Here is a 25,276-nt window from a genome sequence, read left to right as displayed (position 1 = left end):
TTGCCTCTGGAAATTGTGCTGTTGATAAGGTAACTTCTTTCTTTGTAGATCTCTGGGACATTTGTAAACCAAGGGAGACTCTGTCTTGCGGGATTGTGATCTCTGCAAGTTAACTATTTGTTTCTCGCTTATGGCAGTCAGGGGTGCCTGAGGAATGCTACACACATTACCGAGCGGGAGCGGATGGAGAGGGGGTGCAAGGTGACAGCTTTTGCTTTGTCTTCAGCCAGCCTCCTGCTCCCTCATCACCAGTGTTTCTTTTCAGAATTTAGGACACAAGTTTAGCGTAGCAGTGATGGAATTTTGAACCTCTCCATGGATTTGACTTTATTTTTTTATAAGAGGTTTTCATGTAATGACTTCAGGCGGGGCAGACTGTTTAACAGGATGATCTGTTAAACATGTCCTCTGTGTGTATGGGGTGGAGTTAGTGATTTGACATGTCCTAGAGAGGGCAGTCATTAGGGGTTGGTCACATGAATGTATCTGACTTCTGGTAAAAAACGGAACCCTATAAGATGGAATAGACTTCCTATTGTATGTTCAACTTGATCTTTTAATTTTAAAAATAAAGCAAGCCACCACTAGCACAACAATAAGAACAAAAACAGCAAACCAGGATTTGGTTAGAAAACGTCCAAATAATCAGTTCTTGTCATGGAACACCTAGAATTCAGATACTAATCGTGAGATTTCCTTCATTGGGCAGGGTAAAAGAATTGCTGGGCTGAGGATGTTACATCAGTGCACCTGGTACCATTATGGTTGAAAGGGGATCAAAGTATGATAGATGAAGGTTTCTTTTACAACCTTAAGGCTGTAATTTCTCTAAGATTAAAATGTGTCAGAGTTTAAGAAACTCATAATTTAGCTCAGAAAGTATGCAGAGAATGAATATAAATGCATGTGATTTGGGAAGGATACTATATATATATATATATATATATATATATATATATATATATTTCATTGGAAATGACAACCTGGTATGCTTATAAGAAATTGTAAAAGGTCCCCATAGTCATCTGTTTGGCAAAAATCTCTAGAACATAAAGTAAACAATAATGATATTCTACTTATAATGAGTAGTTGTATACGAGTATACAAACATACACAGTGTTTGATAACTGAGAAATTTTTTCTCATTTTGCTATTTGATTATTCAGGAAAGAAGCATATTTTCTACTGTTAATTCACTTCTCATGAAATTGTAAAGAATTTTTCAGATTATGGAGATGTAGCATGGTGCTATAGCATTTAACCCACATATTTGCATAAATACTTGCTCTCCTTGGAAATATTAATAAATGTACAGATCTTTCTAATGAAAGTACTGTAAATCTCTGTTTTCTAGCTTTAGTAAATTTTATATTTTAAATTGTTAGTCTTAAGCTAATAAAATTGCATATATGTATGATAGCAGTGTACATTTTAAATTTGACAGAACTTAAATTTTTTTGATATGCCATATTATTTACCGTCCCCACCCCCAAAGAAGAATAAAATAAGTGACAACCACAACACGTAAAGCCTAAATTGTTAAAGCAGTTTGGGAAACAATGTCCTTTTTTCTTTATAGAAAAATTTAAAAAATCATCATAATTTGTAATACAGGGATTCCTCAACTTTGTAAAGCGTACATTTTTATGAATAGTATTTGAATAATTCTAATTCTTTCACTGCAAATATAATGCTTCAAAAATCAATAGCAATGACGACTTAATGTCAAAATGTGTTAGTGAAACAATGTCATCGTATCATAAAAGAAAATTTTAGGGGTGCCTGGGTGGCTCAGTTGGTTAAGCGACTGCCTTCAGGTCAGGTCATGGTCCCAGGGTCCTGGGATCAAGCCCCACATCTGGCTTCCTGCTCAGCGAGGAGTCTGCTTCTCCCTCTCCCTCTGCCTTTCCCCCTACTCCTGCTCTGTCTCTCGTTTTCTCTCTCTCAAACAAATAAATAAAATCCTTTTTTTCTTTTTTAAAGAAAATTTTTAACATTTTCAGTCATCTAGTTCAAGATTTCAGAATCTTTTACCCTGGACTTCTTAGTGTCATGGTGAAAATATGAAGATCTAAAAGCCTGACTGTGCTGCTGTAGGGTGGGTGGGATGACAGTCCTCAACAGGGAGCACAATTTGAAAAGCTTTGGTCCAAAACATTCAAGCCTCAGCTAAAAGGAAAATGCTGCATGGATAAAGTAGTGTTAGCAAAAGTTCAGTGCCTGGAAATTATTGCTGAGGCATCTATATTTCATTAGAAAAAGATTTTTAAATTTCAGTAGCTTATGCATATGAGGGACTTGTGATGGATGAAGGAGACAAATTCAAAAGGAATGAGTTTTCTTTGGTGCAGATAGAGTTAATTCATCATAAGCCAATCTCAGATTTGCACAGTAAAATTCATAGACTGAGATCTTCATACCATAAATCCCAAATCCTGAGTTATCTTAGCATTCCCAGCTCCTCCCCCCACCAAATAAAATTCAACAAGTGATTTAGTATCAGTGACTAGTTCCTTTACTTGAAATTGTTTCTCAGATTACTTGGCATGTTGCCAGTTGCGTGGCCTAGCACAATTAGGTAAATTTGGATATCACCTCAGATATCAGGGTGAAAAAAGTGGCATACAGGGCATTGCTGGCATGTGAGAGGCCAGGACGGGGGCAGGGGATGGCACTGCAAGGGAACATCATAGTCAAAGAGTCCAGACAGAAAAGAGAGGTCAGCTCAGCAAAGCACTATGGACAGACCACAGTGGGGCTCAAATCTTGGATTCAAGAAATGCACTTTGGCCTATTTCCTACTTGGTTCCTAATAGGTAAAACAAAACAGGGATAATAATTGTAGCAGCCTGGTAGGGTTCTATTGTGAATCCAGAATACAGACAGTGTGAGATATCACCTCTCCTATGGCTCCTAACTACAAGGAAGGTAGAAAGACTGAAACAGGACTCAAGAGCTTTGGAGATAAATTTCACTCACTTTGCAATTTTGTGTAGGCTTGACTCAGTCCCAAAGTAGGAATATCAGAGAACTCTGTTTTCTAGTATCAAATGCAGTGGGGAAGGAGGCAGAAGAATGTGGAACTGATCTAGCAAAGTTGATGGATGATTCCCCAACTTGAAGATAATTAGGAAAAGAAAAGACAAGATCAAGAGTCTTTTCAAAGGAACCAGAAAAAAAATAAGTGCTTTGGTGGAACAGAAGCACTGCCACTGAGATACTTGTACATTTTTTTTTTTTTCCTGGAGAACTAATGGTCAGATCTTTAGATTAGGAGCTCAGGACGTGAGGGGCGCCTGGGTGGCTCAGTGGGTTAAGCCGCTGCCTTCGGCTCAGGTCATGATCCCAGGTCCTGGGTTCGAGCCCCACATCGGGCTTTCTGCTCAGTGGGGAGCCTGCTTCCTCCTCTCTCTCTGCCTGCCTCTCTGCCTACTTGTGATTTCTCTCTGTCAAATAAATAAATAAAATCTTTAAAAAAAAAAAAAAGGAGCTCAGGACGTGAGAAACCCAATGAATAGTTGTTTAGGGCATCCATCTTCTGAGAAACTTAGATCCAGTCCTTCTGGCTCATCTCTATGGTAAGTAATGTTTCCAAGTGTCTTCAGTACAGAACTCAATGCCTGCTTCCTATGACTGCCCTTCAATAAAATCTCTATCTTAGTAACTCATCATGGATATAATATGTATTTCTCAGAAAACAATTGAATGTTATTTATGAAATCTCATGATCCTACATATACAAAGAAATATTTGATAAGTCTGAGATAAGAACTATTATGGCAAACAGCAATGCCAAGTTCTTCATGGTTTTGCTATTAAGAGATGCCTTAATTTGTTCAGTTTAAGAAGTCGTCTTACTTAGAAAGTGATTTAAATCAATCCTCATTTTTTCTCTGTTCTGCTGAAAAGTCCCCAAAGACACAAAAGGTAAGCCTGTTATCTGAAAAATTGACGGTTCAGCTATAACTCTATTTTAACAAAAACTGTGTAATGTTGAGCTAAAAAAAATATTCAAGCTCATTTCCCCTGGGAGACATGAGGTTGAGTTTAGGAGCAAAGGATTGCAGTAAACATTTAGACTAATTTTCCCAGCTAGTAGTGTTTACTAGAAAGCTGTACGGTGGGAAGTTAGAGAATTGTTTAGCATCCATTGCTTGGTATGGCTATACTGCTGTCTTCTATCGCATACACAAAAATCCTCTGGTAAAATGACAACAGCTGAGTTCCATTGCAGATTAGGAATATTTAATGTTATCGCCAAATGCTATAAATAGTAGCTTTTATTCTAAGAACAAAACTTTTTAAAATTTCATACATTTAGTGTTATGTTTGGAAAATGACAAAGGGTCTACAACCTGTTTGCTACTTTTTCTTTGGGAAATGCTCAACTTTAATGTTATTTGCATTTGAGGACTCTATGAAGGTGCTTGGGTAAAATGCTCACAAATGTCAGAATTCTTTTCTTTTTATCTTAGCATATGTGCTGCTGAAGCAAGCACAAATTCCCTTGTTTTGAAGACATCGGATACAATGTAGATATAATGCTTTTGCTCCTTGAGAATGCAAATATATATCTTGAAGGCACACAACAAAAATCACGAACATAAAAATCAGTATGATCAGTTAAATCATACTGTGGTAAGACAATTGAAAATTACATTACTGTTTAGGAAAACTATTCTGCTTGACAAGAGAACCAGAAAAAGCTCCTATGTGTGGATAGGGGAATAGGGACTCCCAGAGACATTCATTTAGAGAGTTGACCTAAAAAGGAAAAAAAATTCTTTAGGGATTGTGGCAGGAATGAGTTTACCCCATACTTGTTCTGTTCAAAACCACAAACCTTGGATCCATTGCATATTTGTTTAAGAACTAGTCACTCTTCATAGAGTTAAGTGCTTATAAAGGTAGTTCCTCTTGAGCAAGGATTTTGTCTTGCATGTTCTTGTAACCTCCCTTATACTTAGGTCTGTACTTGTTATATGGGTACTTATGCACTTTCTGATTTGAGACTTTATGACACCATTTCACCATTACTCCTCTTAACTCAAATAGAAGTAGTCTTGATTCTTCTTTTCCTTTAATGACAGTTTTCCTTTAAATAAATCAACTTATTTGTACTATTATGCACAGCAGAAAATTGATTATTCTCATTGAAACATTGCTTGTGCCATGAAAATTAAATGAGTTACCTTAAGGAATCCTAGAAATAGGTATTGATTGACAAATGACAATAAAGAAAAAACCTCTAGATCAATAAAAGAAATCAAAATGTAAGACTCACAGTTAGATGTCATACTGATTAGAATATATATTATATGAAAAATGAACTCCAGAGTCTCCTTCAGTAGCACATACAAGTAGATGCCTTGACAAAAGGAATGACCTGGTAGTTTCCAAAGGGATTTCAAAGAAATGAAAATTTTAAGATATAGTTATTTTGTTCAGAAAGAAGGGAGAATAACTTCCTTTTCTGTTCCCTGGTGTCATTGTAGGTAATTAGAAGAAGAAAGAATGAGTATATTAATCTAAGCTTGTACATAAATACCTTGCTCTCTCTTTCTCCCTTCTTCCCTCCCTTAATTAAGGTGGTGTTCTGGGATTAGGGAAGGTTTTGGCCCTTTAGAAATAAGGTGGAAGGTATTCAGAGCTTCATTATTATTTATTATTCCATCAGAAGGTCTTCAGGAAATCAATGGCATGTTCTGCCTTAGGCTTTAGGGAAATCACTCTGGCTGTTTTGTGGAAAATAGAACAAAAGGAAACAACAGTCAAATTGAAAGGTTCCACTAAAAGACACATTCCCCTATACCAGATTTACTCTCCACCCTTTTCTACCTTATTCTATGCCTATGTGACCCTATGGAGCACATCAAAATGCTCTATTGACAAATGGCAGAAAAGTGAGTAAATTCCGGATATTTATTCCTCAGTCTTCCTTCCCAAGAGTGATTGCCTCCAGCTGGCTGAATTCCTAAGTCAAGATTGAAATCCTGTCAAGCAACCCTCTCAGTCCTATAACAACAGCCCTCTTCCCTTCCCTCTTCAGGTTGAGGAATGGGATTGAGCCCCATGTTTACCATCTCCTGGGTAGTGCTCAATCCCTTGTGTTTCCCTACTTTCTTCCAACTTCTTGGTCAATGGCTTGGACTAGGGTTATAGTCATCGACCTAGTGAGAAGTCATATTCCAGACATGTTTTTAAGGTAAAGTTGGCAAAATATCTGATGATTTGGATATGTATGTATGAAAAAGAGGCAATGAAAAGTTAGAAAATAGGACAAAAGTATAAGGGCCTATTTAGCAAGAGCAACTCCATCGGGTTAAACAGTGATTTTGTTGTTTATGCAGTAAAACTTAAACTGACCCTGCCCCCCATCCCCCCATCCCCCCACCAGAACTTACTTAAAAACAAGTCCCGGAAACCAGTCCCAGGTAACAAAGCCCAAATACAAGGGTGGGTCAGGCCAGGTGGAGGTACCCAATCAGTGGGGGCACATACTGTCTCCCTAGCTACCAAGGAGTATGGGCCCCGCCCTTTGGGCGCCTTTTGGACGCCAATTCTGACCAAGGTGATAGGCTAGCTCAAATATCTACTAGGGTAAATTGAATTCAGTTGGCCACCCATTTGTGACCTAGCATGACTGTGCAACTTTCTCTGTGTGTTACAATCTCATTGGCTACCTGTGTGTGGCCAGGCCCAACGACATGGCCCTTGCCCTTTAAAAGTTAGTCGGTAAGGCAGGGAGGGGTTGCCTCTTTGTAAGAGACAGCCCTGGCTGGTCAGTTTGATTCTCTATGCTTGGTGCGAAATAAAGCTTTGCTTGACCTTCGCTTTGTATCAGTCTCGTTCCTTTGACCATGGACCCAACAAAAAGGAAATGTGTCTATTAGAATATCATTATCATTACTGCAAAAGAAGGGAATCATGGTGGTTTTTAGCATTCAGTGAAATGTTGTTGGGGAGAAAGATCTTCCTCTGTCCTGTGGTCCTCCTTCTAGCTGGACTTAGTGTTGGGTCCCCAATGTCGGGCCCCCCAATAATGGGTCCATGATTAAAGGAGCGAGGCTGATACAAAGCGAAGGTCAAGCAAAGCTTTATTTCGCGCCAAGCATCAAGAATCAAACCGACCGGCCGGGGCCACGCCTCTTAAAGAGAGTACATGCCACCCTCCTTTCCAGACTTACCTTTATAGAGCAAAGGCCCTGTGGTTGGGCCTGGCCACACACAGGTGGCTAATTGAATTACAATTCACCCCATAGTAGCTATGTAAACTAGCCTATCACCTTGGTAGCTAGGAGACACTATGCACCCCCACTGATTGAAGGTCTCCACCTGACCTGACCCCCCTTGTATTTGGGCCTTTATCTCCACTTGACCTAATTTCGGTGGTTACCTGGTACTGGTTTCCTGGACTTGCTTTTAAGTAAGTTCCCCTGGAGGGGGCAAGGTCAATTTAAGTTTCACTGCATAAACAACAAAATGGCAGTTCAACTGTGGTGGGGCCGCTCTGGCGGAATAGGCCCTTACACTTAGAATCAAATTGACATGAGACAGATTAACAAGAGAAAATAAAATTTAATAGCATACACAGGAGGAATCCACACAGACATTAAATTCCAAAGAAAAGGAGGCAGCGTGAAACTTATGTGAGCTAAGGAGGGGGAGAGGTTCTGAAGACACAAAGGGGAGGAAGCCATTAGCAGGAAGGTGAAAAGATGTTTTACAAAAACAAAGTTTGCCCTATTATGCAGATAAGTTTCTTAGGTAAAGCAGAATCTGTTAATAGCTCTCCTTAACAATGTAAATTTAGGCAGTTGAAGATCAGGAAGAGAGCTTTTCCTGCATCGGCTGGGTTTTGATTACTTTTTTTTTTATTATGTTCAGTTAGCCAGCATATAGTACATCATGTTTTGTTATAGTGTTCAATGATTGATTAGTTGCGTATAACACCCAGTGCTCACTCGATGTAATGTTCATGCCACAGTGGCCCATCTTGGGGCTCCCTGCCCTTGGTCCCTACATTGTTTGCCTGAAAATAAGCCCAGACAGATTCATTGATTCATTTGCCTTTTCATCCATGTAATTAACTCTTAGCTGGCCAGTCATACTCTTCTAGTCTAGTATTTTATTTAATGTGAACCTCAGGATATTAACACAATAACATTTAAAAATAACTGTTTATTACTTACATCTTATATCTGTATACATTTTATTATATATTATATTTATATATATATACATGCATGCATATTTTACTTTTATTATAAAGTAAAAATTCAGTTTATCCATCTGTTTATGACACAGTACACAAGAGGCAAAGTGTTTCACATTACAGAATGCATTTCCAACTCCTTGGGCTATTCCTTTCTTTGGCTCAAAGGAAAGACTAGATGTGAGAAGCAGGCAATTCTTAGGCAACTGAAATAAAGATGGGGAGGGGGGCAGTAAGAACATCATCCTCACAGGGATGGGCACAAGGGGATGTTAGTCACAGGCTATTTTCTAGAACTGTTAGCTGGAAACAAAGGAGCACCCCTCCTAGATGCTCATATCATTGTGGACCTCAGTCATCCCCACCAGACAGGTAAAGCAGCACTTTCTAGTAGTCGCCCTTGGTGTCTTGCTGGGTATGGTAGTTCAGGGACTTGTCATACTCGCTCTTGAATTGACACCTAATTTTTAACAAGTCCACTTCCCTGCAGGAGACCATGATTCTAATCAAGACTTTATTGCAAGTCTCCTTGCCTTTCGTGGAATTGTCAGCAAAATACAGGGTCTTGTTCTGAATGCACTGGGCTGGTTCAGGAAAGCATCTTCCAGGTCTCCTTTGACCTCCTTCTTGAGGCTTTCCAGCATGTCATAAGGGCTGTAGCTGTTAAACACTTAAACACCTGCCAAATACTTTCTGGAGGTGACAGTCTGCTCGGTCACAGTGCTGATCCACTTGGGTACATCAGTTCTTTTCCTCTTCACCCCAGCATCATGGAGATCCCAGGCATCTTGGTCAATCAGTTCATAATCAATGACAGAGCCATCTTCTGCTCTTTTATGCTTTGCGAGGACAACCATCAGCTAGCAGAAGTCATCAGATATGTCAGAAATGATGTCCTTCTCCAGATTAGTCTTGTATATTTCCTTGTAGTCTCTGTTAATTTCCTGAAGCTCTTGGTTGGTCTTTGAGCATATGGTTTCAGTGAGGGAGTCCTCCTCAGTCCCCAGCCTCATGGAGGCTTTGCACTGAGAAGCATTGTACTGAGCAGATGTTTTCAATAAGCCCCAACTCACAGTCTCCAGGTGGCCAGACAAGGCTGACTTCAGTACTGATCTAAGCTCCTTGTTGGTCCTTCTCTGGTAGGTGAAGACAATATCCTGTCTCAATTCATTTCTCTGGTTGGTCAGATATTGACTATAATGAGCTCATCCACATCTTTGCTCTTGATGGCTGTTTCAGTGTCAGAGCATCACACTCAGTGTCCAAATTAGTGTATGCTTTGACCTGTGTGCACTTGGGGGCGTGATCATCCTTCAAGCTGAGCTTGCAGAGAATTCTGTGAACAGCAGACATTTTGAAAGAAACTGGGCCACGTGTTGAGAGCAGTGAGCATCCCTAGTTGTGCAGCCACATGCACATTTTACTGTTATATGCCTATTATATACATACAACAACACAGCACAAAATGTATAGTTGTATATTTTTATATGTAAGTACATATACAGCATTTATATACTTTATACATAGATACGCACACACATAAAGAAATGTAGAACAAATGAAAGTAAATAAAAATAGAGTATTTAATAGAAATAAAAATATGCATTTGTCAGGAATGAGAAAAAAAATGTAGTATTTCTATATGCAACAATATGGATGCATTTCCATGTTACTGATGCTGGGCATAGAGAACACATGTTCCATGCTCCCATTTAAATAAAGTTCCAAGCAGACAAAACTAATCTGACTTCTATTACCACACACTAATGAATGTTATTCCTTAGCATGATTAAACTACAACTTATGTATCCATACCGTTATTGATGGATGTTTTGGGTTGTTTCCAGGTTGGGTAATTACAGAAAATGCTTGTATGAACATCCTTTGACATTTCTTATGGAGATTATATATGTCAGTTAAGTTTTCTAAATGGTTGAGCCAATTTACATGTCTACCAGCAGTGCCCAAGAGTAACAGGTGTTCTAATTCCTCGCCAATACTTCATCTTATCAGTCTTTTTAATTTAGACAGCCTGGTATGGATGTGTATATTTTGCTCTGATTTTAATTGACATTTCTCAGATGACAAATGAGATTGAGAATATATAATATGCATATTGGCTGTTTGGATAAACTGTTTTATGAAGTGCCAGTTCGATTGTTGACCTTGCAAATCTATAGCTTAGAAGAGAATAAGGCCCTAGGAATATTTTTATGGAAAATTTCGGGGCTTCTTCTCAATGGATCCTTCCTCCGCATTACTCTGTCCCCCAAACTCCACCTACTTCAGCATCCCCAAATTAGATTTCTTTTTCTTCTACCCAGTGATACCACCACTCTGCTTGGCCTCTATTTTCCTTGTCCATATTCAGAAATATTTTGGGGAGAAATCTTGGGTGAATATGAGCTAATATTGTGCTTTCTAACTTTCATAATTCTTAGCCCCATGTTGGTTGCCATCCTTTGCCTGAAATAGTTATATATTATTGTATAGATATAATGGTAGTTTATGGTGGAAGCATGAGTCTGATACCAGTTACTCCACTGTGGCTGCAACCAGTGGTTTTCAAGTGTTTTTTGTTATTCTATTTGTTCTGATTTTACTTTTATTTTTATTTTTTTAGTTTGTTTGTTCTCTGGTGATTTTCTCAGGTTATCCTGGAGCTTATAACCGTCATCCTTAATTTATTAGCCCGGAATATAATTAGTTCTTTTCCATTTTATGGTAATGATTGAACCTTCAACCTGTAAGCTGCATTTATTCCCCTCTAATCTTCATGTTATTGTTGCCATGTGTTTTCATTCTGCATATAGTTTTCACTCTGTGAGGTTTATCATTACTCTTTAGAAAGTAAATGATTTATTATACTTATCTACATATTTATACTATCTAGTATTTTCTTTTTCCCTGTAATTCTACTTTTTGATGTAAGATTATTTTCTTTCTACTGAAAAAAAATCTCCTTTGGTGTTTCTTTAATTTTTTTCATATTTTGATTGCCTTATTTTTTAAAAGGATAGTTTGACAGAGTATATCCCTTTAGGTTGGCATTGATCTTTCAGCATGTTGAGGGTGACATTCTGTTGTCTACTGGCTTCCATTTCTTCTGTAATCAGCAGTCCTGTTTTTGATCTGGTTTGTTTTTATCTGGTGGTTTATAAGATTTTATCTTTTAAAAAATTTTAAACATTTTTTACCATAATGTATCTAATCCTAAATAGGATTTTCTTTTTATTTATCCTGCTTAGTGTTCCTAACTCTTTCTGACTCATTGGCCTAACTTGAAGGGAGTTTAACAATTTAACTACTAGACTTCTGTCCATTTTGAAGAAATCTGATCCACTGTGTCTTCAAAGCTTCTTCCCTGAAACTCTTTCTACCTCACTTCTGAAACTCCAACTATATGTATGACCTTTTTCTAAAGACTTTTTCACAGTGTTCCATATATCTTTTATTCTCTTTTATATATTTTCCATTATTTTACTTTCTTTGTGTCAGTCCAAATGTTTTCTGCCCTCAAGCTCACTAATTCTTTTTTTCAACTGTGATAACTGCATGCATTGATTTTTAAAATCCAGCCAATTTATTTTTAAGTTTTTAGATTTTCTAATTTATTGTGCTCTCTATATTCTAGTTTTCTGGTGAATTATTTCAACTTATTATTTTTTTTACCATGTTAACCACAGTTATTCTCAAAGTCTGTGTCTAGTAACTTCGATAACTACGTTATCTGAACTTATTTCTGTTTCTATTATCTGGTTTTTCCCTTTGTACTGTTCTTTGGTATTACCAATAATTTTTTAGATTGAATGTTACACATTGTGCAATTAAAATGTCCTTATTGCCTCAGCACCTTCTCAATGACTTCAATGAATTTTAGCAATCTCCTCATCAGATTCTTGACTCCTAACTTCAGAAATGTAGCTTATAAAGTAACACAAATGGCAGCCTTTTTGTATATTCATGCCTTTCCATTATATATTGCTTTACAAATACCTATTAATTCATTATTATTCCATATTAGCTTTTTTTTTCTGAGCTGGATGACACAACTTTTTTTCCTTCTATTGAAAGCTGCTTCTATTACCTGTCATTTATCATTATCTTTATGAAGTTTAATTGTAGCCAAAAAAACCAAACCAAACCAAACCCTAAACAAAAATTAAAACTCGGGGGCGCCTGGGTGGCTCAGTGGGTTAAGCCGCTGCCTTCGGCTCAGGTCATGATCTCAGAGTCCTGGGATCGAGCCCCGCATCGGGCTCTCTGCTCAGCGGGGAGCCTGCTTCCTCCTCTCTCTCTGCCTGCCTCTCTGCCTGCTTGTGATCTCTCTGTCAAATAAATAAAAATTAAAAAAAAAATTAAAACTCGGAAAGTAGGAACCAATAATTGACTTACACCTCATAGGCTTCACAAACTTATCAATTTATACTGTAGACCTCTTTTTTCCATTCTCTTTCCTTTAAAGATTCTTTTACTGTCCCAGGGACATCATAAACAGATACAAAGAAAATTAGCAGGGTTTTTTTTACCTTTCATATTCTTCAAAATCTTATAACATTGTGAGTTTGGGCTCCATTGTATGTCTACTGTATTCAGTGTATCAGAAAATTAGACCTCCTCTTTCTGGCTAATGCCAGTCTTATGCTTGTCAGAAAGAACATATATATATATATTTAAAGCCAGATTTCCCACACACAAAAAGGGTAGATCGTCTTCATTGTCAAATACAACCTGTTAATATGTATGCCTGAGGAAATCTCATAAGAAACAGCTATGACAGGGATGATGGGTTCTCAGCCTGCTTGGAATAATTTAAAAAAAAAAAAGGACATTTGATTAGCTTTCAAATTAATGTTAACATTGTATATCTAATCCTCAAAGGGTGTTTGCTAAAGATGCTTCTCAGGAGGGCTTGACATCAAAAAGACCGTCTAAAGAACAGGAAACCAGAGGGATGTGTACAAGGTGCAAGGTAAGCAGGCCATCTCAGATATACAGATTCAGGATGTAATTATTTCATTTCAGAACATTGTAGGGAATCCTGTTTCTCTCTTTGAATTCTCCCCATCTTGACTAGTGCAGATCTAGAGCCAAAATCCTAATAAAGAATTTGCAGCAAAATAGGCCTTCAGAACTGATTTTTCTCCCCTCTGCTTTGAATTTCAATTATCTGCTCACCACTGTAGAAGTGTGATTTTCCAACTAGCATTTTGCTGAGAATGCCAGGGGACTACAGGATAGAGAGAAGGATGGATAGCCATCTTGATCCTTTATCACTTAAAAAAAAATACACAGACAGAGAAAGATGAAAGTAGTTCAACACCCCATAATCCCTTGAGAAGAAGACTGAGGACCTGGCTGTCAACTTAAATACCACCTGAGAGCACACAAAATAAATGAAAGGATGTAGGTCCTCCTGTGAAAGTCAGTGTCCCTGAAATTCAAAAGGTACATCAGACATGCTGTCCTTGAAGCATGACACAAAGTCTGGCATTGAGAAAGGGCAGCTCACAAGACAGCAGAGATAAGGTTTAAGACCCTGAGGCATCAAAGCAGATTTAAAATATTTGAATTTCTGGGATTATTGACTGAGGAGTTGTTAAGGCTCCTTCTGTCTACAGTGCCCTTTTCTTCTCTTTCTTGGAGAGAAAAAGTATATAATTCAATCCCTACCGGATCTCTCTTAGCACATTACTGAGCACATTAAGAGCACGAAATGTGAAGTCAGGCAGATCTGGGTTCAAGTCCCAGCTCTGCTACTTGCTAGTTCAATGAACTGGGTCAGTATGCTCAACCATCATGAATCTCAGTTTCTTCATTGGTAATTACATTCCTACCCTACTGGAATATTACATCTATTGGATACATCTATAGTCATTTTAAAGAAATATTTATAAAATCAACTTTGTGCTTTTGGGATTGAGATTATGAAATTATAGGCTGGCCGAAATTGAACAATCTTTCACACTGTGCCTTGGCTAGTAAACATCATTCAATCCCATTCCCATGGGTAAAGGAGGAAGGCAGCAGATTTGACGTAGATACTAGCCTGAGCTCTGTAAAAGCAGAACCGTTCTGTACATTCGTTAATACATAGTTATCACCTTCAACAAAGAGTTGTTGGCACCTGCTACATTTAGGGCAATGGGTTGGATGCTGGGAATTCAACCCTTTTCAAGGTCAGCCAAAAGCTAGACATCTAATTAGCACTGAATTACAACTATACCTCTCCCTACACACATACACAAGAATTGCCATTACTAAATTATATTTAGGTGTGATAATATCAGATTTAATGATACTGTGAAAAGAAAGCTCCATAAGAAATTTGTTAAACTGTGACACTGCTGTTTACTAAATCAGAAAATGTTCTCCTTAATAAGCCCCCCAACATAAAATTCTGCCTGACTCTAGTTTAAAGAATAAAATGTAATTCTCTTAAACAATTGACTTATTTTTATCCAGTGGATATTGTGATTATTAAGTGACAAGAATTCCTTGTTTGCAGTAGGTTTCTGAGCACACTAAACTGTGGCCCAATCATGGTAAAAATGTAGGTCACAATATAATATTCATATTAACATCTTACAATTTATGTATTTTTAAAAATCTTCTGAAGTAGTTTCTGAAAAAACAAGGTACAAATAAATACCTAATAAAAGATTCAAAATATTGCCTGGTAGATGGATGGCTGGTACTCTCACTGAGCTAAATGAAGTGGTATCTACATATGAGAGTCAAACTAAAGAAAGTATTTTGTGTCCTATCACATTCTTCTACTTTTCTTATATGTCAGTGCTGCACCAACATTCCTTTGAAGAGAAAAGTATGATCGAGAGGGAAAAATGTGCTGTTGGCCACAGAGTAATTCTGGAAAATCTGTCCATGCTGGGCTTTCAGGTGGTAGCTCTGGAAATAGATGTCATTTCATGAGTATCTGCTAGTGGAAGAACCAGGAGTAAAACAAAGGAGGACCTAACCCCATGCCTCAAGGCACAGGTTCTAATTCCTTTCCAATTGTAAAACCCTGTCCCAGTTATCATTCTTCAAATTTGTTCATACGTGTTAAAGTCAAATTATTTAGCACAAAACTGTGTTGGTGTTGGGAAAACTGGACAGCACCACTTTCTTACACAATATACAAAATGGATGAAGGACTCAAATGTGAGACCCGAAACCATAAAAATCCTGGAGAACAACATAGGCAGTAACCTCTTTAACATTGGCCATAGCAACATCTTTCCAGATATGTCTCCTGAGGCAAAGGAAACAAAAGCAGAAATAGATTATTGGGATTACATCAAAACAAAAGACTTCAGTGTAGCAAAGGAAGAATCAACAAAACTAAAAGACAACCTACTGAAATGGAGAAGATATTAAATATCATTTATAAATGACATATCTGATAAAAGGTTAGAATCCAAAATATATTAAAAAACTTATATAATGCAACACACACACACACACACACACACAAAGTATGCCAGCATTCAGACATGTACAGAATACTTTAAAATGCTAAAGATATACAAGAAGACTTGATAAGACTCAGGCTGAAGGGACAGTATTAATCATAATTAAATAGCTTAAGTAAAGTAATTCCGTTTATACTGAAGTTTAAATTCAGAGAAGAATCAAAAGGATAATGCAAATGATGGGTACTTTTGAAAATACGAAATACATTCCTAAAATTTTTAAATATTTCATTTTATTGTCCTTATATACAAGAGCCCATATGACAGTGTTTTTTGTGTGTTTTTGTTTTTGTTTTGTTTTTAAGAGAGAGAAAGTGAGCATGGGCTGAGAGAGAGCGGTGAGAAGGACAAAGGGAGAAAGAGAATCTGAAGTAGGCTTCACACCCCGTGTGGAGCCTAACACAAGACCGTGGGGCTCAATTTCATGACCCTGAGGTCATAACCTGAGCTGAAAACCAAGTTAGGTGCTTAACCAACTGAGCTACCCAGGCACCCCAATAGTGATTTTTAAATAATAATGAACATTTAAAAATCCTGGGGAAAGACTTCTGATTCAAGATGTCAAATTAAGTTCATCCATTTACCTCTCCTTCCCAAAACTATAGTGAAATAATCATGAAGTAATATAGAGTGGTATACATGCCAATAGAAATAATGAATGTAGAAGAGAATATCTGCAGACATATTCCAATTAATTTCTAGTAGATATTTCGTCATAGGCAGAATTAGGGCCCACAATGCTGTCCATACCACAATCCCCAGAACCTTATGTTTACCTTACATGGCAAAATGTACTCTGATAATGTTATTGAGGTTACAGATCTTGAGATGGGAAAACTATTCTGGACAATTCAGGTGGGCCTAATCTAATAAGATAAGTCCTTAAAAACAAAAAATCTCCCTGGCTTTGGACACATACAGAGAGGCAGAGAGAGAGAGAGAGAGAGAGAAATAGAGAGAGGAGAGAGGAAGAGAGAAAGAGGGAAAGATGCAACATTGCTGGCTTTGAAGATGCAGGAAAGGGTCATGAGCCAACGAATGTCAGCAGTCTCTAAAAGTTAGAAAAAAACAAGGAAATAAATTCTCCTCCAGAGCCTCCAGAAAGGAAGGAACTGACACCTTGCTTTTAGTCCTGTGAGACATATGTCGGATTTCTGATCTCCAGAACTGTAAAATAATAAATTTCTGTTGTTTTACGCTACAATGTTTGGGTAATTTGTTACAACACCAATAAAAAATGAATATACAACTATCAGAGGGATACTGGTTGATAAAGCAAGACAAAGAAAGCCGCAATCAGCAATTGCCAGCATGGGACAATGGACAAAGAGGAAAGAAAAGGAGAAGAGATTACGTTTTAGAGGATCAATAACATGTCCTGATATCAGACTGCATGAAGTCCAAAAAAGAGAATATAGGAAACAAAAGACAAACTATCAAAGGAATAATTTAAGAAAGATTTCAGGATTGAATGAGGACTCAAGTCTTCAGATCAAAAGGATCCAGCAATTGCCTAACACAGTGAATGAATGAATGGGAGTCCTACCTCTCGATATATTACTGTGATGTATTTGAGTAATTTCAGAAATGAGAAATGATGCTGAACGTGTTAGAAAAGAAAGCAAGTGACCTTTAGAAAGTAGAGAAAATAGGGTTGGCAAGGAAAAGCAACACCCAGTGTTGAAGGACAACAGAGAAATACACTCAGTTTTGAGGGAAATGATTTTCATCTGTGAATTTTGTACAAAGGCCAAATTATCAATCAAATATGGTGGCACATAAAGCTTCTCAGACTGACAGGAGCTCCTACAACTTTTCTCATGTGCATCTTCTTAGAAAGCCCAAGGAAAAAAGGAAAAAAAGGAAACCAAGAAATAGAAGATCCGGGACAGTGGGACAAAGCCAGAAAACAAAGGCTGTCCCTGGACTCCAGCTCAGCTACAGCCTGGCAGAGCCGCAGACCCACCAGCCAAGCCTCACCTGGAGGAAGAAGACCTTCAAAGCATACACTTAAAGGAGGCAGGGCAGGGAAGGTGGAGGGGGTTATACAGGCTAGCTCCCCTTCTATCACTGCAACCACTGTTTTTAAAAATGTAGTTGTCTGGGGGCACCTGGGTGGCTCAGTGGGTTAAGCCGCTGCCTTTGGCTCAGGTCATGATCTCAGGGTCCTGGGATGGAGCCCCACATGGGGCTCTCTGCTCAGCAGGGAGCCTGCTTCCTTCTCTCTTTCTGCCTGCCTCTCTGTCTACTTGTGATCTCTGTCTGTCAAATAAATAAATAAAATCTTTAAAAAAAAGAATGTAGTTGTCTGGAGTCAACGCCAAAGGTTCGGATTTTAGTCCATATGATGTAGAGCCCAGAGATATGCCATTGTTTTTTATAGGTGAAGACAATCTTGACTTTACTTACTGTTACAAATTAATATCAAGTAAAATGGACTTTTTGATGTACAGTTCTGTGAATTTTGACACGTGTATGGGAGTGTGGGGGAGGGGATAACCATAATAGGGTAGCACTAAGGAGTGGTCCATGAGGTTCTGCATCCTTACTGTGATGGTGGTTATGGAAATGTGCTATTTTAAGGAGTGCAACAAAAATTCTTAGAGGGGTGGTCTTCAGGCTGCACTTTGAACATTATTTTCACGGTTTTTTTATTAGGTCATTTAAAAAATATTTTATTTATTTATTTATTTATTTGTGAGAGAGACAGAGCACAAGCTGGGGGAACAGCAAGCAGAGGGAGAAGCAGGCTCCCTGTTGAGCAAGGAGCCCAATGTGGGGCTTGATCCCAGGACCCTGGGATCATGACCTGAGCTGAAGGCAGATCCTTGCTTAACTGACTGAGCCACCCAGGCGTCCCTATTGGGTCATTTTTTATTCCAAATTCAAATGCCACCGCCTAGTCCATATACCCCTCATGACCAAGCGTACTTTACCTGCTTACCTTCCTGTTCACCACTGTGAACTACAGGCTCTCATTAGACTCAGCGACTAGTCCCGCCTCGAGCCTTTGCCCACGCTTACCTCCCCTTGGCAATGCCCCTGCTTCTTTTTTCTCTCACCAAATTCTATTCTTCCTTCAGGCCCCAATCTATGTCTTACCTCCTGTGAATTTTCTCGAAGTAATCCAAGCGAACTTAGGTCTTTTTTACATTTCTCAGTCATATTCTGCTGCGTTCATTCTCACAGTTCAATTCTTAATTGTTCTCTGACTAGTTTGTAAGTTTTAATTTTATCTGCCTAAGATAAATAGAAAGCTCTGAAAGCTTTCCTTGTTCTTCAGATCCTCTTGCAGTGCTTGGCACCAAGATGTACACATAGCAAGTGGTCAGAAACTTATTATTGATTGAACAAGGCAGTTATACTTCAAGGTCATACCTAGGGCAGCATACTTCTGAAGAGGCAAAGAGTTGAGAAGCTGCAATGGAAATATTGTGAATAGTACAGTGTTTTTTAAGGCAGGCATTTGAGAAAACATTTTTGAAGTCAGAGACCTGGGAATTGATGGAGAGGAATTCATAGTTGAGGAAATGTCTTTTAAATGGTAGCAGATTTCACACGGAATCTGGATACCTCGCCAACACAGTGTATGTTTTCTGCACTGGCAGGCTTCCAGTTGCCATCAGAAACCCCCGCGGCATTTGAAAAAACATCTAATAGGAGTTATGGATCATGGCCTCCCGTCGTGCTATTTTTCAAAAGGTAAGGTAGAGAATAAGAAAGGCTTCGGGAAAGGTGGAGAACTGAGCACTGCCCATTGGTATGGTATGTTACAAAACACAGTCTGAGAAGTGAGATGGAGTGTAGGGATAGCTCTGAGACCTCTGCTGCTGCTGCTGCTTTTTTTTTTTTTTTAAGTTTTTATTTATTTATTTATTTGACAGACAAAGATCACAAGCAGGCAGAGAGGCAGGCCGGGTGGGGGTGGGGTGGTGGGAAGCAGGCTCCCTGCCAAGCAGAGAGCTCGATGAGGGGCTTCATCCCAGGACCCTGGGATCATGACCTGAGCTGAAGGCAGAAGCTTTAACCTACTGAGCCACCCAGGCACCCCAGCTCTGAGACTTCTAACACGAACTGGCCAGGAAACCTTCAGCATTTCTGCCTCATTCTCCCCTTCCATAAGAGCAGGAAAGAAGGCCAGATAATGGACGAGCATGCTTTAAACGCTGCCATGATTCTAGCTTTAATCTGATTCTTGGAATTTTTGGCAAAATCCTGGGCAGAGTACAAAACAGAACAAAACAAAACAAAACGGTTTCTGTTTCCAGATTGATTTGTGTGGAGTATCCACAGTACCTTGTATGTTAGCTCTGAGCATTGTATACATTCAGATGAATTCTATCTCTTCACACTGAGCAAATCAATTTTTCATTTGAATCCTGTCGATGAGTTTCTGGCTTCGATTTTGACTTTCTTTCACTCAGTAACATCGTATACTATTGCTGATTATTTCCTTCAGGCCATTTCCAACAAAGACATGGGTTCTTAACAAAAGCTGCATATTCCCAGTTGCCTTAAATCAAGGTTTTATTTGTGTTCGAAGAACACAGGAAAACAAGAGAAGCGCAGTCTCACAATTAAGCATGGGAAGGACTGAGAGAAGGGAAGAAGGACGCTTATCAATGACACGTCAAGGAAATAGACTAGCCTGCCAGCGTGTGCTGAATCCACAGGAGGCATGGGGGAGAGAGAAGCTGCAACCAAGGCCCACTAGGGCATATCGCCAACTCCAGATGGCATAGTGAGCTCAGTAAAGCAGAATTTTCTCTAGAAAACAAGCTTAGGAATCTTTACTTGATACAGAAGGCATTTTAGAGACTTTATACTTATTCAAGCATGTTTACCCATATGCGATCATGTTGATATGCACTTGCAGGTAGAGCATCTTTATATCTTATTTCTCTCATCCTTGAAATGAAAGGTTAATTGAATGTAAGTCTGCAAGTAATGAGATCTCAACTTTAGTTACACGAGAAGAGTGCCCCAGCATAAACTACGGACTACTTTTCATTGCATATGCTACAGTGGATGGACTTGTAGCAAGCCTAAATGCAGCCCTGTGTCTCTCTGAATAATAGATTTTCTGCTATGTTTATCATTCATTGAATACCAGCAGCTTCTATAGCTTTATGAATTGACAAAATAGAACTTAGTGCTAAAGCATATTATAGCCCCAAGTAAAGAATAGGTAGGTTCTCTTTTGTGCAAACCGACTATTAAATATTCACATGTACAGTGAACAAGTGAAGGCATTTTTCACTTTGTGTTAGGATTTTCCAAGGGGCCAAGCAATGTGAGGCCACCAGATGGGGGCTGAGAGTTTGTTCTATTAGGGCTAAAGGAAGTTCATGCTGCCCCTGTCTGAGAGGGGTCATTGGTGACAGAAAGTTGTTATGAAGCTAAAGCACACTAATGTCCATGCAAAACTCCACCATAGCAGCAGAGAGAACCAGCCGATCCAGGAGGGGTCAGAGAATGCGGTCTACCACTGCTAAGTGTCTGGTTACAGATGCTCGCTTCTGCTATTCTCTTGCCCAGCTACTTCTTGGGAGAATGAGGTCTTGGAAAGGAAGGTGGAGAATGATTCCAGAATCCAGATACCTCACATTCACTACAAGATGTTGGAATGGGGGTGCGGGGGGGGGTGGGGGGAGGAATGGACCATGCTGCTGTAAAGACCCTGCCCAACCAAGAGCCCCAGGTTGAGGATGAGGGATATAGATGCTAGCTCTTGACCAAACTGCTACCTCCCATCCTCAACAATGTCAAATTCTGCTTCAGATAATGAGATATCTCAATTAGTGTTTAAAGCCACTTCCTCAAGTGGGAAGAAGAGGGATAGCCCCTCAGAAAGAGAGAATATGGACGCTTCAGGTAGAAAAGAACAGAGATCTTAGGGACAGAGTAGAGAGGAGGGTATGGCAGATCAGCAGTGTCAGAGTTAAGAATGGAAACTCTGAAATTACACAGCCCAGTTTTGAATCTTCTGCTAGTAACTGTTTGACATCGGGCATGCTGTGTGACACCTCTGTTCCTGAAGTTCCCTCATGTTGTAAAATGGGGCTAGGGGATTACTTATTGTGAAGATTTAGTGGTATTAAGATGTGTAGAGCACTTAGAACAGCACCAGCCTCTAAAAAGGAATTCAGAAATGCTAATTTTCATTATCATTACCCATGAGAGGAAAAACATAACATCCCAAGAGAGGTAAGATGGGAAAGAATCATCTCACACACTAGACTGAGACCAGGAGGGTGAAATCCATTCACAGGTATATAGGAGAAAATGAGATGGGGGTTGGGGAAAAGGGGGGAGGCTTTCTGTCTGTGGGGCCAGAAGTACAAACTGCTTCTCTATCTTGGACCAAGCTGAAGTGTAGTCTAAACATCAGTGAACAGAAGTAAAAATGCCATATTAAATACATTAAGTGCTATTTGGATTGTGATATTTGAATTCATCTGTCGCCTTGAGAAGCTCTTTTCTTTTGGGGAAGAATTTGAGCATTGTTGCTGAAGGTCCCAGATCTTACAGTATTCATTTGTTTGAATAAAGAGAAATAACTAAAACTTAGCTCTCTCAAGCTTGTAAGTTTAGAATGAGAATAGCGTCTACCCAAGATGGTTGTGATGGTTATAAAACATATACAAAAACTTTGTCATGTTACATAATACCAGAAATTAGGTAAGATTCCCTGTTGAAGCTCTTTGAGAAGAATCAAAGGGAAGACTGACTTGGTCTCTCTTAGAGAGCACTTAAAAGACAGGGTTTTCAACATTTGCTGGTGCGGAGGGGAGGAACTGATGACTAACTTTTTTGTTCTTAGTTTTAAAGCTGAGTGGGTATGAAAAGGTTGCTGGATCAAAAAAATCTAGGCATTGAAGGGTGGCGTATAAAGGTGATTTGTCACTAAAATAAAATATGTAAGCTGGTCAAAATATTAATGTAAGTGATCTAACATGGAATGTGAAGATTATACCCAGAATGATGTTGACTCCTAAAAGCACATCTCTGTGTATCGCTCTCATGCATGTTTATGAGGATGAAGTAGTTTCTGCTGGAAGGAAAACGGGCATCTCAGTGGAGACAGAATTCTTCCAGATTTGCTTTCCAAACACTGACACCGTAATGCTCAATGATATACCGAGAAGCAAGAAAAGGTACATTTCTACATGCAGTGAGACTTGGAGTTTTCACTTACAAAGTCACTTATCTGACTGCTTGGTTCTGGTGAAGCCTCAGTTCCACACAAAGAAATAACAGGGAAGCCAGGAAGTGTGGTTTCTCACATAAACCTCTGGTTTCCCAAACGCGTATGCAAAATTGTACACTTAAAATTTTGTGAAGATGGTAGATTTCATGTTAAGTGTTATTACACAATAAAAAAAAAAAAAAAAAGAGGCCTGGGAAGGACTTCTTTCCTCCTTGAAGCCCAGCTCTACTGCTTTTCAGGAGTATATTGCCTTCTTTACAGGTCTCTCTCACCAAACTTTTCCTCTAAAATTTAAAATTATTACATATTATTTTACAACCCAATTATGTTTATTTTTATAGCCAGACTTTTAACTTATAACATCTGAAAGCATTCAAGGTCATTTGTCTGATGTTAATATCCAGAGATAATGCTTTACTATCTGTTGTGTATTTAATTATACATGTAGAAATATTTTATATTCTTGTCACATAACAAAACTTCAAGCATCTTCCTTGTGACTGGAGTCAGTGCTATATTTTTAGTTCCCTATTTTTACTTAAATATGAAAATGACATTCAGCTTGGGTCATTTTAAATAGTTGTTATTGGGGCGCCTGGGTGGCTCAGTGGGTTAAGCCGCTGCCTTCGGCTCAGGTCATGATCTCAGGGTCCTGGGATCGAGTCCCACATCGGGCTCTCTGCTCAGCAAGAAGCCTGCTTCCCTCTCTCTCTCTCTCTCTGCCTGCCTCTCCGTCTACTTGTGATGTCTCTCTGTCAAATAAATAAATAAAATCTTTTAAAAAAATAAATAAATAAATAAATAGTTGTTATTTAAATATATAAGCACTCTTAATGTACATTAAAAAACAGAAAAAAAGAAATTGATTTCCAAGTAGAATTGTCATGACACTATCCCCCCTTTTGAGGTGTGTATAGCTCAACTTTTTCTTAATATTAATCAAAAGATGAACATGCCAGTGTTTTATTCCAGACACATCATGTACTGAGGCATTGAAGAAAAACAATGTCAGTTGTCTCTCCCGTCCATAACTTCTAACTAAGCTGATTTCGAGATTCTGTGTGTTTCTGTGAGCTCTGGTGCTAATTTTGATACTCTGTGAGCTGTTCCCCCACAAGGGGTAGGGAAAAAGACAGTTTGGCATGTTGGCTTTTCTTCCTCTTTTCCTTCCTTTAACAGTAAATCTGGGGTGAGGTGGGGGGCGTGCTTGAGGAGGGAGTTGGACAAACAGGTTCCTTGGGGCCTGACAGCAGCAGAACTGGGTGTGTGTTGTGGGGGGCAGCTCTCCTGTCTTTAGGGACCAGTGGGAAGTGCTAAGGAGGAAGTGCTCACCTCCCAAAACTTAGCAAAAAGAGGTTTGAGAACATGTAGACATGGTTTATTATTCAATTTAAAGAAAAAATAAAACCTTAAAAAGAATGTGTTCAGGTGCTTTCTGGACACATTCCTTCTTCTGCTACTGAGGCTGAGTTGGAAGATGAGGAAGGGGGAAGTAGTAACCATCCTCCACAGTATTCCCAGAAATTCTCATCCCATTTAGGGCACATAAAATGGCACAAGTCCTCTGAGCTCCACCCCAGGGTATGAGGTAGCCAGAAGGCAGTGGGCACATGAGGAAGTGAGGGAAAAGAGAACAGGATGAACAAAAGGAAAGTTAGGAGGAGGTGGGCAGTACCTAAAGGTGGATATAGGGATCCACCTACTTTCCTTGTTTTTTCACCAAATCTTCCTGCACTAAATCTGATTTCTTCATGGAAATATTTGAAAATATTCTAAGGAACTCATTGTAGATAGACACAGAGATGCATCACAAGCTTGCTCCACTTCCAGATTGTATAAAATGGTTCAAAATAGGTAACAAACCATGTGTCTAACATTGAGAGTTGACTTAGCAAATTAGGGTGTATCTATAGAAGAGGATATTATGCAAATATTAACATACAGGTTGTGAATATATTTGGCAACGTGAAAATATTTACAAAAAAACAGTATGTTCAAGTTGACCCCATTTTAATACAGAGTGTTCCAGTTTCCATTCTGACACACAAAGAGCTTTAAAGTCATCACTTCCATGTTCATAACAAGAAAAAAGCTTAGCAAGCCGAAAATCAACAACTTCTCGTAGATCTGCTGGAGAATTGAGGTCACAGAGGAAACTGCTCCTCCAAAAACTGGAGACAGGAAAAGATACCAAGAATCATAGCTTACTAGGAGGAAACCAGTCTTTGGAGCTAGTATTGGTGGGAACACAAATTAACAAGGTTCAGTATGGACAGCTTGAGAGTCAAAAATCCCTGGGGCCCAGTCCTTGGGGACCATTCCAGATTTCATGAATTTTACCTCCCAGCCCTACCAGGCTCTCCTAATGAAGATCAG

General features: G+C 38.9%; 1 pseudogene; it reads right to left on the bottom strand.

Annotated features, from left to right (window-relative positions):
* Nucleotides 1-8,566: 8,566 nt before the first annotated feature.
* LOC125102909 (annexin A2-like) lies at nucleotides 8,567-9,580 on the bottom strand (annotated as a pseudogene).
* Nucleotides 9,581-25,276: the final 15,696 nt, after the last annotated feature.

The sequence above is a fragment of the Lutra lutra genome, chromosome 6 (genome assembly GCF_902655055.1).
Source record: "Lutra lutra chromosome 6, mLutLut1.2, whole genome shotgun sequence".
Taxonomy (NCBI): Eukaryota; Metazoa; Chordata; class Mammalia; order Carnivora; family Mustelidae; genus Lutra; species Lutra lutra.
The sequence above is the reverse complement of the archived record's forward strand: the minus strand, read 5'-3'. Positions and strand labels throughout refer to the sequence as shown.